This window comes from Marmota marmota, unplaced genomic scaffold, assembly GCF_001458135.2.
Source record: "Marmota marmota marmota unplaced genomic scaffold, marMar, whole genome shotgun sequence".
Classification (NCBI taxonomy): Eukaryota; Metazoa; Chordata; class Mammalia; order Rodentia; family Sciuridae; genus Marmota; species Marmota marmota.
The window spans coordinates 12737374-12748928 of record NW_026000185.1 but is presented as its reverse complement, the minus strand read 5'-3'; the positions used below and the strand labels follow the sequence as shown (position 1 = coordinate 12748928).

Below are 11555 nucleotides of genomic sequence, written 5' to 3'. Positions count from 1 at the left end.
ACCACCCAAGTGGCAAGTGATCAGTTTTTAGTGATCTAAGGAGTAATGGAAATGCTGAGGTCACCCAGAAAATAATGCAAGGGAGCAATAAACCTGGATCAGAAAGGGGCTTTGGAATCCAATGGCTTCTTGCTTATGTGAACTTGAGCCAGTGGCTTTTTTTTTTTTTTTTAAGTGGCGCTGGGGAAGGAGTCCAGGGTGCTAGGAAAGCACTGTACCCCTTGAGTTAACCCTAACCCCTACCTTGCCTTTCTGTGAGTCAGTTTCTTCCTCTTTTGTGGGGGGCAGTTGCCATATTGGGGATTGGACCCTGGGTGCTCTACCACTGACCCACCCCTCCAGTTCTTTTTATTTTTTTTATTTCAAGAGAGAGCCCACAAGTTTCTGAGGCTGGCTTCAAACTTGATCCTCCTGCCTCAGCCTCCTGAGTCTGGGGTTATAGGTATGTGCCACTGTGCCTAGCAGTTCCCTCCTGCTTACTGTAGGTACAACAGTAATCTTTACTGTAGGTTGTGGAGATTAAATATAATTTTTGTAAATCCCTGGGGTGGTAATTAGAGCTATCTACCAAATACCCTGACCTCCCTTTGTGGGCACGAGGCAGGATGTACTTTGCCTTGACCAATTCTGGCCATTGAGCTGTGTGTGAACCCAGGGGATGCTGAGTCACTTCCATGTGGGGACACTTAGTGGCTGCTGTAAGTCCTCAGTGCTCATCTTTGCTCCAGTACCCTGGCCTAGGAGCCCGGGGATGATGCGGAGGCCAAGCCATCCCACCGTGGTGTGCAGCGAAAGCAGAATGCCTCCTGGGTACACTGAATTGCCAAGATTTCCATTTACTGCTGATCTGGCCAATCTGGAATGATACGGGTCCTTAGAACAACCTCTGAAATTTAATAAGGGTTTGTTAAATTATTTTTTTTTAATTTTTTTAAGAGAGAGAGAGAAAGAATGTTTTTTGATATTTATTTTTTAGTTTTCGGCAGACACAACATCTTTGTTTGTATGTGGTGCTGAGGATCGAACCCGGGCCACACGCATGCCAGGCGAGCGCGCTACCGCTTGAGCCATATCCCCAGCCCCGGGTTTGTTAAATTATAGGAAGGAAAACAATGAGATAAGAGGACTAAAGGGATTACCTCTGGGTGGGGGTCCAGGGACCTCTGGGGTCCCGTTCCCAGCATGCTTTTCCCATGACCTCCTCCATCCACGTGGCTCCTACGTACCCTTTCCTCCACCCACTCTCTGGCACAGATGCTCAGCCTCTGACTGGGACCCCAAGCCGATCCGTGTTGATGATACCTTAGGGTCCTGGAGCCGGGGCCATGCGAGGGTTGTCTCTATAAAGTGGTGGAAATTGTGAGATAAGCACCTTGGGCACTACTGATGTCGGGGCTTCTCCATGGGAAAGGTCATTTTGCCAGGAATAAACAATGAAGGGGGTCTTCCCTGAGCAGCACAGTCCTTTGGTGCGTGAGTCTGGGATCCCAGGTGTCCCTGAGGTGCAGCCGTGTTAGAGTCTGTAAACAAGTCTGGATGGCGCCTGGCAAAATGCCAGAGGGAGTGGTTTGTGAAGTAACACCAGCGAGCCATTAAGTGTGGAGATTCCTTATTGGTTGACTGATGTATCTAGTTTATGCTAATTAAGATAAGCTGTGTGAAATATATAAATACCTCTGTTGTCCTACAATAAACTGCTCCCACTCCTGCTGTATCAACCTACACAAGTTGTTCGTCACCCCCCCGTTAGTTTGCTGCAGCCGGACTGCGGCACAGCCGCAACCCTGCCCTCAACCCATTTTTGTGCTCTATGCATAAGGGTCACATTCTCTTTTGCCACTTAAAGTGGGGTGAGGTTAATTCTGGTCATTTGCAAGGAAACAATCCCTGTTCTTCCTACTTTCAACTTCTTCCCTGATCCGCTCTGGGACTTCCTGAGGCTCAGTGTCCTCATCTGTTGAATAAAATCCAGGACCACAGTCCAGCCTGCTGTATCCTGAGTGTTCCGAGTCGCCAACCGGGGAAACCACGCTGGCTGGTTTGATTTATTGAAGGGCATAAGGGAACTTTATGGAAGCCCCGGAAGGGTCAGAGAATTCGTGTGGAGGCTTCGCAGCTAGAAGTGGCATCCCCATGACACCCCTGGCCATCCAGTGGGGACACCTCTGCAACTGGGAACAGGCCCCCTCCCTCTGGCTTGCTGTGTCCCTGACATGCTCACAAGGGCCTAATAGCTCAAGGCTTCTCCATGTCCCTCACTAGAGTCAGTTCTGCCCTGAGCCTGGCAGTGTTGGCTCTATGGGCCGGCGGTGTCTGTGTTGTGAGGGGTGGCAGGCGCACTGTGGGGGTTTAACAGCATCCCCAGCCACCTCCCTCTAGGTGCCAGTCAAGACCGTCAGAAATGTTTCCAAATGGTGCCAAATGGTCCCTGGGGTGGGGGGCAAAATGACTCCTAGTGGAGAACTACTGTGCTACTGAACCAAAGGTCACTCCTAACTGCAAAGGGACAGTTCCCAGGCTAAGACTTGAAAGGAGGCCATGTACTTTGTGCATTTAAAAATTATAAATCCATGGTGGCGCGTGCCTATATCCCAGCAATTCGGGAGGCTGAGGCAGGAGAATCGCCTATTCAAGGCCAGCCTTAGCAACTTAGTGAGGCCATAAGCAACATAGCAAGACCCTGTCTCTAAATAAAAAATAAAAAGGGCTGGGGATGTGAATCAGTGGTGAAGCCCCCCAAGTTCAACCCCTGGTACTGAAAAATAAAAAAGTACAACTAAAGTAAAAGTTATAAATCACGCTAACAAGGCATTTAATAAAACATATTCTGTCCTTCCATCTTGATAGCTGAGCCACCATCGTACCAGCAACAGGAACAAAACTAAACAAATCTGGCTTTGTGTGACGAGAAGTTGGCAAAATAGCAAAGAAAACTAAATTTAATGATTGCACGTGTCTGGGCCAGTTGTTGGGCCAACATATTTGGGTGAGAAATAAAAGACGTTTATAATTTATAAACTATTCTATGTTTATTCCATCAAATTTATTTATTTTGCTCTCAGTTCTGTAACATCACTAAGTATGTTGTCATAATAAAAGAATCTGCCATCATTCATATTCTACTAGTAGTAACAATCTAGAGGGTTAAAAAAAAAAACACTTTGAATGTTAAAATATATTTTCATGAATGACAGCACAGACAGTTCCCAACTTACGATGGTGTGACTTGCAATTTTTTGACTTTATCATGGGTGTCACAGTCATAAAGTCAATATCTGTTTGTAGAAATGACCTTGAATTTTGGATTGCGACACTTCTTGGTTGAGTGCTGTGTGGGGTGACATTCTCGGGCTGTGCCGTATGTTCCAACCAGCGCTGTCACCCGAGGGGACAGTCTACACTCTGGTGTGCTGGGTGGCTGAGCTGGGATGTTGAGGGATTAGGTAGATTAAATGCATGTTTGGTTTCCAGTATTTTCAGTTTATAATGGAGTTATCAGGATATGACGTCACTATGAATTGAGGAGCATCTCTAAATGTAAAAATGAAAACAACTTTCAAAAGTTCAAAGCCTCTTAATAAAATTGCCTTTAAGGGGAGGGGCTAGGAATATAGCTCAGTGGTAGAGGGCCTGTCTAGCATGGGTGAGGCCCTGGGTTTGATTCTCAGTACTGCAGAAAGGGAAAACACACACACACACACACACATTAACACACTTCACAAGTATTTGTAAAAGGCACATGTTTGTGATTCCAGCAACCCAGGAGGCTGAGGCAGGAGGATGCAAATTTAAGGCCAGGCTCAGCAATTTAATGAGACCCTCAATAAATTAGCAAGACCCTGACCCTTGACTCAACATTTTTTTAAAAAGGATGTACCTCAGTGGTCCGGTGCTCCTGACACCACCAACAAATGAAAAATAAATAAAAATTGGAGAGCAAAGTACACATGATATGAGTATCAAAGTTTTAGATAAAAACTTCTTAGCGCATAAATTGTTAATGTTTTAAAAACTTAAATCTTATTACACATTTACACTAAAGAACTTTTTGCAGTTCTAGTGTCCAATGTAGTCTAGTTGCTTGAAAGACACGTATTGCTTTCCATCTCCCATGTCCAGGACTCACAGGTGCACATCAGGAAGGGGCGTGGCTTGCTTGATGGCATTGGTGGCACGCTCTTCCTCAGTGGCAGTGACGTAACCGAGGTGTACTTCTGGAACCATAGTGTAAAACACCAACAGAAACAGAAACGAGGGCTCTTTGCACTGCTGAGAAATGGCACTTATGTGAGGCCCCATTGCATTCACCCTCTCTGAGGAGAATGTAACTCAGAATTAATTATCTTTTCTCGTGTGTGTGTGTGTGTGTGTGTGTGTGTGTGTGGCTTTTTGTTTTGTGGTGCTGGGGTAGGAACCAGGACCTTGTGCATGCCAGGCAAGTGCTCTACTCTGAGCCGCCCCACACGCCCCTCGGGTTTTGACACGCAGGACCCCTGCACGCTGTGGAGCAGTGTCTGTCCCCCACGTTGGTGGCGGGGACCACCCACACATCTTCCTGACATCCAGGAACAGCTGCCTTTTGTTTTAAGATTTTAGGACCGGAGATAAGGGGACCGTCTTTAGGGCCCGAGCAGTGTTGGCTGAGATGTTCAGGGGTGCATACAGTGCTGAGCCGGGACCCAACGTCACATCCCGAGGGACAGGAGCACCTTGTGTGCCTGCCCACATTTAGGTTTTGATATATTCATGAGGTGCAGGGCCAGTCTCACTGGGAGGTAAGGGGACTACTGGCTGCAGGAGGGACAGGAAGCCAAATCCCTGCTCTGCCTTGGGGATCTAGAGGTTCACAGAGCAGGAATTTCCCCAGCCACAGAAGAGCGCTTAAGGGGGGCTGGGCCGGGCTGGGGTGCAGCCCAGTGTAGACTGCTCGCCTGGCACGGTGAGGCCCTGGGTTCTATCCCCAGCACCACAAAAATAAACAAATAGGTAAATAAATAAACTAATTAAAAATAAATAAAAGGTGCTGGCAACCCCGAATGGTAGACTGTGGAGGTCTGGGACGCCTCCCTCCCCCCAAACAACTAATGAGCTGGTAAACAATGTCACAATCAACTCTAGAGTCTAGTAAAAAACAAAACTAACAAAACTCAACCACCAAGGGAAAACCAGGTGAAGAAACCTCTGCCCTGTGGTAAAAGAGATTTGATCACTCACCCACCAGTGACCAGGAGGACAGTGGCCTGTGCTTATGGAGCTGGTGGCCAGTGCCAGTGGCCAGTGGCTGGTGGCCAGGAGCAATACAGAATCAATTCTCAAAGCATCATGTCAAAGGTCTCAGGCTGCCTGGGGACACCCTCAAGTCCCAAGTTAAAGGCTTCCTGTTTGTTCACACAGGGCACTTCTAGGGCTGGGGTGGCTTCCTGGGTGGCTTTTGACCAGAGCATTTAAACACAGGGGTATCGGCAGCCTGGGGCAAGGGACCCCCTTGGGACAAGTAGATCAAGAGCCCTGGAAGCATCGGCAGATGGGTGTGTGTGTGTGTGTATGTGTGTGTGTGTGTAAGGGCTTTTAAAACCTCCCTCCTGTACCAGGGTCAGCAGAAAGTCCTGTGCAGGCCCAGGGTGAGATGGATGCTCAGGAAAGGCCTGAAGACCCTCGGCTGTCCTCTCTGGCTGGCCACAGACTGCGCAGGTAGGGGTGGAGACGAGGCAGAGCAGGAGTGGCCGACGGGTTGAGGGACTGTGCCCCAGCACGGGATTTGCAAAGATCAGGAGGTGTGTTCCCTTTTTCCTTTCTTCTTTTTTTTCCTTTGTTCTTCTTTTTTGATGTTGTTGTCATTGTTGATTCCGGGGTCACTCAGGTAACTCTGTCAGACTACATGCTGACCAATAAGCCAAAAGAACTCAGACTTCAGGGGCAAAGAGTACCCACTTTCCACACCCAGCGAAGGACATTCACTAAACAATCACAATGACCACAGCGACAGTCAGCTCTGGGGGGAGGAGAATCTGATTGTCCTTGGTGCTATCCAAGGCGGTGGTACGCGCCTGTCATCCTAGCGACTGGGGAGGCTGAGGCAGGAGGATCACAAGTTCAAAGCCAGCCTTAGCAACTTAGCGAGGCCCTAAGTAACTTAGCGAGACTCTGTCTCAAAATAAAAAATAGAAACAAAAAGGGCTGGGGATGTGGCTCAGTGGTTGAGCAACCCTGGGTTCAATTCCTGGTACCAAAAAAAAAATAAAGTCCAGTTTTAAAAAAAAATCAGAGGCATACAAAGAAACAGCAAAGTATGATTCATTCATGGGAAAAACAATTAAAATAAGCTCCTGATATGGAGCTTATTGGACAACAAACTTCATTTATTTTTCGTTTTATTTTTTGTGGTACAAGGGATTGAACCCTGGGGCCCTTGAGCACTAAGCCACATCCCCAGCTCTTTTTATTTTTTAAATTTTGAGGTAGGACCTTGCTGCGTTGCCCAGGCTGGCATCTAACTTGTGGTCCTGTCTCTGCCTCTGGAGTAGCGGGATTGTAGGTCTGTGCCACTCCGCCTGGCTAAGACAACGACTTCAAATCACCTGTCTTCAATATGCCCAAAGAGCTAAAGGACATGGTGGGAAAACAACAAAGAAAGACACTCCCCAGAAGACCAGGCTCCCGGGAGGCAGCAGGACGCGGGGCCAGCAGAATGTTGACTTAACACTGTTACGGGCCTGGTGTGTGCCAGGCGAGTGCTCTGCCGCTGAACTGCACCCCCCGGCCACTACCAAAAAGCCTGGCTGTAAGTTTCACAAAGGCTTTTTTTGCTTTTTGGTCCCAGAGATTGAACTCAGGGACACTTAACCACTGAGCCCATTTATATATTTTATTTAGAGACAAGATCTCACTGAGTTGCTTTAGGGCCTTGCTAAACTGCTGAGGCTGGCCTTGAACTTGAGATCCTCTGGTCTTGGCCTCCAGAGCTCCTGGAGGAGGCTCTTTCGAAGGGGGGGCAGAATCCATTGCTCTCAGCAGAGTGGAGTCCTGGACTGGCCACAGGGTCACACACAGGTCCTCAGGAATGCTGTTGTTAGCCATCAGTTCCATTTCCGTTTCCCCCTCCTCTTTTGTGGGTGAGAAGGGGAAGGATGATGTCAAGGGAAAAGCAACCAAATAAGTTTTGCACCAGCAAATCTCTCTCTCCCGTCTTCTTTCCTCACCCCAAAAAAAAAAAAAAAAAAGAGGCCCTATTTTGGGGGCTGTGTTTAGAATCAACGTGTCCACGTGTGGCCCAAGACCCCGGAGGTCTGGGGTCTTCTTTTCTCACTGTTGAAGCAGCTTTGGCCACCGTGGGGTGAGGTCACTCATCTGTCTCCTCTTAAAAAACACAAAACCCTGTTTTTTAAGAAAACCAAAACCCTGTTTTTTAACAAAACCCCAGGGGTGCCCAGGAGGGGAGCCCACCCAGCCCCACGCCAGCACCACCGCTGTCCCCAGAGAGAGGAGGCGACATTCCCCTTCCTGGGGTGTCCCAGGGACAAGGGCGAAGGACATCACTGAGGGCCCCTGTGAGTGGGAATGTGGGAGGCTGGGGATGGACAGTGGGCTGGACAGGGGGTGGGGACAGGGGGCTGGACAGTGAGCTGGACAGGGGGCGGGGACAGGAGGCTGGACAGGGGGCTCTCCTGTTCTACCCATTTCCCTGCAAATGACTTAATTTCATTTTTCTTTTTTTTATGGTCAGATAGAACTCCACAGTGTGTTTACACCACATTTTCTTTATCCTTCATCCATTTGATGGACACCTAGGCTGGCTCCAGAGTTTGGCAGTTGTGAATTGTGCTGCTATAAACGTGGATGTGCCCGTGTCACTGTGATGTGACTTTAATTCTTAAATATATACCTGGGAGTAATGTAGTTGGATCATATGGTGGTCCCAGGCCTAGTCTTTTTTTTTTGGGGGGGGAGGGGTTACCCAGGATTGAACTCAGGAGCACTCCACCACTGAGCCCCATCCCCAGCCCTGTTTTGTATTTATTTAGAGACAGGGTCTCACTGAGTTGCTGAGGCTGGCTTTGAACTCGTGATCCTCCTGCCTCAGCCTCCTGAGCCGCTGAGATTACAGGTGTTCATCACCTGCCCAGCTCAGGCCTAGTCTTTGGAGGAAACTCATCCTGATTTCCGTAGTGGTTGTGCTGATTTACAATATCAACAGTGTAGAAATTCGAACTCGAATTTTCCTGTGAGTCTTACAAGGTGAGTATCATTATCCTACCTACTTATGGATGAGGAAACTGAGTGGGGAGCAGTCACGTCACCCCACCATACAGCTCGCATTTGCAGGAAGTAGATCAAGCCTGGTCTCAGTCGTCAACACTGTGCCAGCTTCATAGACTTGTCATGAGTATTGCATGAGGGACCTGCCCAGTGGCTACTCTAGGCTTTGGCACCAGAATGATGTTTAAGAAGTCACCTCGTAACAGCTGCTGTTATCAGTATCAGAACCCAAACATACAAGTGGGGCTTTCTCCGACTCTCTAACATCACATGTGCTTGTGACCAGGCCACTCTTACAGACTAGGGAGGCTGGATGCAGGGCACACGCCTGTAACCCCAGCTACTGGGGAGGCTGAGGCAGGAGCATCCCAAGTTCCAGGTCAGCCTCAGCAACTTCGTGAGCCCCTGTCTCAAACTAAAGAAAAATAATAAACAGGTCTGAGGTGTCAGTCTGCAGGAGAGCCCCCCCTCAGTTCAGTCCTCACTAAAAAAATAAAAAAATAAGAATAAAGGAATTCAACAACTTAGCAAGTCCCTAAGCAGCTCAGTGAGACCCTGTCTCCAAATAAAATCCAGAGAAATGTTTGGGGATGTGGCTCAGTGGTTAAGTGCCCTTGGGCTCCATCCCCAGTACCAATAAAATAAAAATTAAAGTTAAAAAAAGCAGGGGGTGGGGTGGGGCATGGGGACCATCATGTTTTGCAACTGTTGGATGTTAGAACAAATCTAACACTTTTATTTTTCCTTTGGGGCGCTGGGGCTTGAACCCAGGGCCTTGTGCATGCGAGGGAGGCACTCTACCAACTGAGCTACACCCCCAGCCCCTGATTGAGCACTTTTATGCTTTGGGGAGGTAAGATTTTGCCGAGCCGTCCTCAGTCCCCAGTGTCCCCCGCCCCATTCTGGGGTGAGTGGACCTCCCTCTGTTCTGCCTGAGTAGATGTCCCTCTCCTGTCTCTTTTCTCATGTCATCGCCTGGTCTCTCCCGTGGCCGTCAAAGGACCCCAGTGGTTCACAAGACAACATGGAGGTGGCCACTCCTCTGTGGCGGGTTCTGCCGGGGCCTGGTGTACAGGGAGCAGGGGGAGGGCCTGGCTGGGAGGACGGGAGCTGTCGGTCTCCAACCCACTTCGTCAGTTTGCTGGTCAGAGAAAAATCCAGATGTCAGGGAATCGCGTTTTCTTTGTTTCTTTTCCATGACATAGAATTTGGCCTTGGTGTGGGGAAGAATCCTGTGAATCATATTTTCTGTTTATTTGGCTCCTAGCTGAATGGGAATTTGCATGACTTAATGTCTGTTTTTTTTTTCCTTGGGAATAAAAAATAAGTTCCCTATTCAATTATTAAGCAAATTTCACAGCCAAATAATCCTCTTATCATTACAAGTAGGATTTTCCTTGGTTGGAGGGTGTCTGCATACTCTGAGCAATGATTCCTCTGGTGTCTTCCGTTTCCAGTGACTCCCTCATTCATGATTGGGAGCTTCTAAATGGCAGCCTGGGGGATGTTGACCTTGCAAGCCACAGGTGAGTTCTTCCACGTCCCCAGTGGGGATTGAACCCAGGGGTGCTCTACTGCTGAACTTGGTCCCTTTTTTATTTTTTATTTTGTGGTAGGGTCTGAAATGACTGAGCCTGGCCTCCAACTTGTGATCCTCCTGTATCAGCCTCCTGAGTCACTGGGATTACAGGTGTGAGCCACTGCGTGTGGCTCACAGGTGAGCTCTTCACCTTTTCCCTTCCTTTCACCCCTTAGGTTGGGCATTGTCCTTTGACCAATTGACTGATTGATCTGTTTGATCCATCTATTCCATCTATGAATAGGTCCATCCATCCAACATTTGTTAAGCACCCACTTGGCCCATTTGTCCCTGTGAATCGGATCCTCCCTTTTCCCCAACGATCCCAATGGTGCCTCGCCCCTACCCCTGGGTGGCCTCAAGCAGAACACATACAGAATTGGGCTGAGCTACTCTGGGCACCAACCAGAAGCCAGAGGGGATTTGAAACTCACCAGCACCCTCTTCCTGTCCCCTGAGAGTGGCGCCTCTATCTCCCTGTGACACCAGCTTTCCCTTCTACACTCAGTGTCTTGATGGCGTGGGGTGGGTCAGAGCTCAAGCTGCAGTGTTCATACCTCTGCTCTGGGTTCTGTCTGTCCCAGGCTGTCCCACACGGGATGTCCCGGCCACTCACGATCTTGAGAAACCTCCTGGCACCAAGCGGTCAGGACGCACTGACCCACAGGTTGCAGATTGGCTGCGCCTCCGGCCTCCCTCCTTCCTCCCATGGTGAGCCTCTATATGGCGGGGACCCAGGACACGGAGGTGAGCAGGCCAGACATGTCCTCCGGCATGGAGGGGCGCCTGGCGTATTCAACCAGGTGGCAGGAGCCCGGGGGCAGCCTGGGGAGGCAGGAGAGAGGGGAGAATCCAGTTTTCTCTGCCCTCCCTCTGAGCTGTGGCCTGGGCCATTGCTTTGGGATGAGTCGCTCGGTGCACCGGGGTTTGGGGCGCGCCCAGAGGCAGGGGCATGAGGAGGAGGGGGGCAGCTGGATTGGCAGCTTTGGTGAACGGCCCCAGGTCCCCGCGGTTCCACGGGCCTCACTGGGCCGGAGGCGTTTCCCAGGATCCTGCAGCAGGACGGTCTTCCCTGAGCTGTCCCCACGTGGCATGGGGACGCGAGACAGAGGCCAGTCCTCGTCCCGACGAGCCGTGTTTACTTTTCCATCTCTCATTCCAGCATCTCTTCTCTTTCCCGGACTGTTAAGGTTTGGATCTGGAATGTCCCCAAACGCTCCTGTGCTTGGACTCTTGGTCCCTTGCAGCAGGGTCCGGAGGTCAGGCTCTGGCTGCCCGACTCCGACTCCCTTGGGAGAGAAGGAGTTGAATGGATGATGGGGACGCGGGACACGGTGGAGGACGTGGGTGGCTGGGGACATGTCGTGGAGGGGCCTACATGGTCCGGGCTGAGAGGTCTCCCTCTGCTGCGCCCTGCTGACCATGGAGGAGACCCCTGAAGACGAGCCGGGATTGATGACCTGTCCTCCATCCCGTTGTTCCCAGCAATGAAAACCGACATACGCGGGACTGTGTCCTTGATTCCTTTTGGAGAGCTGTCCACCCGCTGCACCCCGCTCCCTGGTGCGCAGTTTCTCCCCACCCCAGCCCTTCCCTCCCCTCCCTGCCTTCCTTCCTCTTCCTTCTCTTCCTGTTTTGGAATTGAACTCAGGGGTGCTCTGCCACTAAGCTACATCCCCAGCCCTTTTTATTTATTTATTTGATTTCAAGACAGGCGGCT

The 11555-nt window shown here is 49.9% G+C and overlaps 1 long non-coding RNA gene across 1 annotated transcript in view; it reads left to right on the top strand.

The window, feature by feature from the left end:
- Nucleotides 1-10144: 10144 nt before the first annotated feature.
- LOC125612331 overlaps nt 10145-11555 on the top strand; it is a 13673-nt gene continuing 12262 nt past the window's right edge. The window contains exon 1 of the long non-coding RNA XR_007342665.1: nt 10145-10582. This is a non-coding gene — a long non-coding RNA (uncharacterized LOC125612331). The remainder of the gene's footprint in view (nt 10583-11555) is intronic.